Source organism: Zootoca vivipara, chromosome 2 (genome assembly GCF_965207765.1).
Source record: "Zootoca vivipara chromosome 2, rZooViv2.hap1.1, whole genome shotgun sequence".
Taxonomy (NCBI): Eukaryota; Metazoa; Chordata; class Lepidosauria; order Squamata; family Lacertidae; genus Zootoca; species Zootoca vivipara.
The window spans coordinates 16,337,962-16,341,938 of NC_142584.1; positions in this window are offsets into that span (position 1 = coordinate 16,337,962).

A 3,977-nucleotide genomic window follows, 5' to 3' on the forward strand; every position below is an offset into this window, starting at 1 on the left:
AAACAACTTGGGGATTGGCATACTTAAAAACTAGTCCGCCCACCACATGGGTATGGAGTAAGAGATTAGCAAGTCTTACTCATGCAACTCTTTTGGCAAGTGCTGTGGTAGTTTTGCAGAATTTCAGAAAAGAGCTTTTGCTTTACAAAGTATGATGGAGAATGACCTAGAGAGCAAAGGTTGGCCTTCTCCCCCAACCAAATAATGTGAAGCCCAAATACCTGCCAAAATGAAGCACACAAATGTGTTCTTTCAGGTGAAGCCAGTGGAATTGCTTTAAGTATTAGGCTGTGTACAAGCCATATAGGTACATTTAAAGCGCTATGTCCCCAAGAATCTTGGAAACTGTCATTTGCCTCTAACAGAGCTACAATTCCCAGCACCCTTAACAAGCTACAGTTCCCAGGATTTTGGGAGAGATGTACTCTAAATGTGCTTTAGATGTATGCACAGCCTTAGATGCTTTTACACATAGAAGCCAACTCCTAGGGGCAAAGGGGTCTTCGGGGGCCCCAATAAAATATTTGAGGGGGCCAGGCCCCCCAAAACTGATGAGCAATGCCATTAAAATGGTGTGCATGCACCACATCATGTGATCAATTAAGCGGGGTGGGGCTTACCTGCCCCCCCCAATATTTTATTCGAGTTGACACCCTTGCTTTTACACATGCCAGCAATTCACAGAGCAAAGACTATAGAAAGCCAATGCATACAAATCCTGCTTTTCCTTTCCTATTGCAAAGTAATCAAGAATGATTTAATGCTTCATCCAGAGTCTGTGCAGAACAAAATTATCGGAGAAAGTTTCCATTGCACACTTTATGTTGTGCATCTTAAGCAAATCTTTCCCTCTCTGCCAACTTGTAAGGAAAGGTCATTGCATTAAATCTGTTAACTTTTAAGGTGCCACATGACTCTTTGCTGTTGTTGCATTAAAGTAGATTTACAGAGGTTTATGATTGGCTTGCACAAGTTCTGATAAACTCAACTCCTGGCAATTTTTCCAGACTAACAGATGTACTGAAGGGAGGACAACAGCTTGGCACAGACGCCCACTTGCTATGGAAGCAATTTTTCAGGCACCTTCTGTTGTATTGCTTGTTGTCAGCCTTGAATTTCAGTGACATTGCAGAATTCATTGACTAATGTAATATTACCAATTTGTTTCTGGGAAAGACAAGATGTATCAGAGACTTGTCTTGTCTTAAACAATCAAGCTTTAAAATGTGTCAGGTTTTAAATGCTTGCCACAATTTCGGGACATGCTTTATATTTCACGATTAATTCACAAGGTTTGGCACTGACATTGAGTAATCTACCCTGGGGCCTGACCCCAAACTAATTGAAATAATTGTCTTTTCATTAATCTTTGGAGTAATTTGTTTTAAGCAATCTGGTCAGCTCCTGTTCCCCATGTATCCTCTCCCATCTAGTCAAAGGAGCTGCGGGAAGCTGAACCTCCAACAACCCAACTTTCAGTGTCTGTTTTGAGTGCTGCAAATCTTGCATCCTGTCAACCCCCTAAACCATACCAGCAAGATGCCTGTGCCTTGTTGGGTTTTATTGCCTTGGCAATGGAGCAAAGTCTCTTGTCAACAGCGATCCAGCTGCTCACGCCCTCTACCATCCCTGTTTCTGAGGCAACTATTGCAGTACCAGCCAGTTGAGATGCTGTGCTGGCAGTTGGCCAGTTTTTCCTTGGGGGTTCAGGTCCAGAATGTCATGCAGGGTGGTATTCTGGACTCATTTGATCTATTTAGCTAAATATAATAATTCATCTACTCAGCCGGGACCATCTGCCATTTTGGCTCCACCTCTTCTGAAACTGTTTGGGTAGGAGCTATTCCACCAGGCTGCAGGAGAGGCTAGGGTGAGACAGCGTGACTTCCTTCATTAGCTCAACTGGGACCAGGAATCTGGGAACTCAACTCAAAGGACCAGGTGCGCAGCCTGGGAGTCAGTATGGACTCACAGCTGTCCATGGAGGTGCAGGTCAATTCTGTGTCCAGGGCAGCTGTCTACCAGCTCCATCTGGTACGCAGGCTGAGACCCTACCTGCCCACAGACTGTCTCACCAGAGTGGTGCATGCTATAGTTATCTCCCGCTTGGACTACTGCAATGTGCTCTACGTGGGGCTACCTTTGAAGGTGACCCAGAAACTATAACTAATCCAGAATGCGGCAGCTAGACTGGTGACTGGGAACGGCCGCCGAGACCACATAATACCGGTCTTGAAAGACCTACATTGGTTCCCAGTACATTTCCGAGCACAATTCAAACTGCTGGTGCCGACCTTTAAAGCCCTAAACGGACCCGGCCCAGTATACCTGAAGGAGTGTCTCCACCTCCATCATTCTGCCTGGACACTGAGGTCCAGCTCAGAGGGCCTTCTGGCAGTTCCCTCACTGCGAGAAGCAAAGTTACAGGGAACCGGACAGAGGACCTTCTCAGTAGTGGCGCCCACCCTGTGGAACGCCCTCCCATCAGATGTCAAAGAAATAAACAACTATCTGATTTTAGAATACATCTGAAGGCAGCCCTGTTTAGGGAAGTTTTTAATGACTGGTGTTTTAATGTATTTTTAATCTCTTGTTGGAAGCCACCCAGAGTGGCTGGGGAAACCTAGCCAGATGGGCGAGGTATAAGAAATAAATTATGATGATGATGATGATGATGATGGTGATTATTATTATTAAATCCCTGCTCAGGCTTGAAGCTCACTGTGTAGTCTTGTGCAATGTACAGTATCTCAGATTTTAATCCTAGGGCCAAATCTTATACAATGACCAAATCCTCCTTTCCTGCTTTGCCAGTTCAGGTGGGAGAGGTACAATCTGAAAGCTGAGAGTTATAAGGAAAGCAACCTTTCACTTTGGAGACAGCCCCCTCATTCCCTATCTGTACTGGGAACATTGGGGATATCATAGTTTTCTCTTGGAAGACATTAGTGCTTACCATCCATCATTTCACAGCTGAAAAAGGGGGCCTTTCACCAACCTGGTGCCCTTGAGATGATTTGGACTGCAACTTCCATCAGTCCTGACCAGTAATCCCAAACAACTGGAGGGCACCAGGTTGGTGAAGCCTGCCTTACATCAAAGATCTCTGCCTGGCATCAGTCTTCTCACACCCACCCTATACCATCTTGTTGGAGGCTGTTTGTTTGTTTTGGCAGGTTATGTTCTGTTAATAAACTGACCACAAACTTTATTTTATCCTGTTTTATTTTAAACCTCTCCCCCCCTCAATTACATGGAATTTACTATCTAGAGAGGCATCCATATCCAACTTCATCTAGAAACTTGAGATTTTCTAGACTGATTTAACCCCTCGTAAGTTGAAGCAGAAGCCTCAATACTGGGAATTCTAATGGGTGAGGAGAACCAAGTACATCATCTTAAACTCATGGGAGGTTATAAATGTAATAAATAACAAAATAGTGCATTTGTATGTACACCATATATATATATATATATATATATATATATATATATATATATATAAAGAAAAGGTAGCTCCCGCTCGCTAGATCTGCCCCAAAGGTAAAATGAGGACACCTTAAGCACAGTGATTAATTAGGAACAGAACCATTCCCTATTGAGTGGCACCTGGACATGGTAAATTATAGACAGCTGGAATGTATGTCAGTGCCTTTGTGAAATCAGAAACTAGTGTTCTAATCCTTACCCTCATCTCTGACCCATTTGCATGCCTAGCAACCAATTCACTTTGTGCTAAGGCAAGGGGCAATGATTGCCAGGCTTAGCAGGAGTAGAAGCCAAGAGTCAACAATACATTTGAACATCACAGGTGAACAACCACCCCCATGGGTACCACCTAGGACTGTGTACACATGATCTGGCTCCAGTGCGCTCCCACTGCTGCCATTTGAAGCCATGCACATAATCCATATCTATCCTGTAGTTTCTTGAGAAACACTGCTGCTTGATATATTTTTCCTCAAACCAGTTTCCAT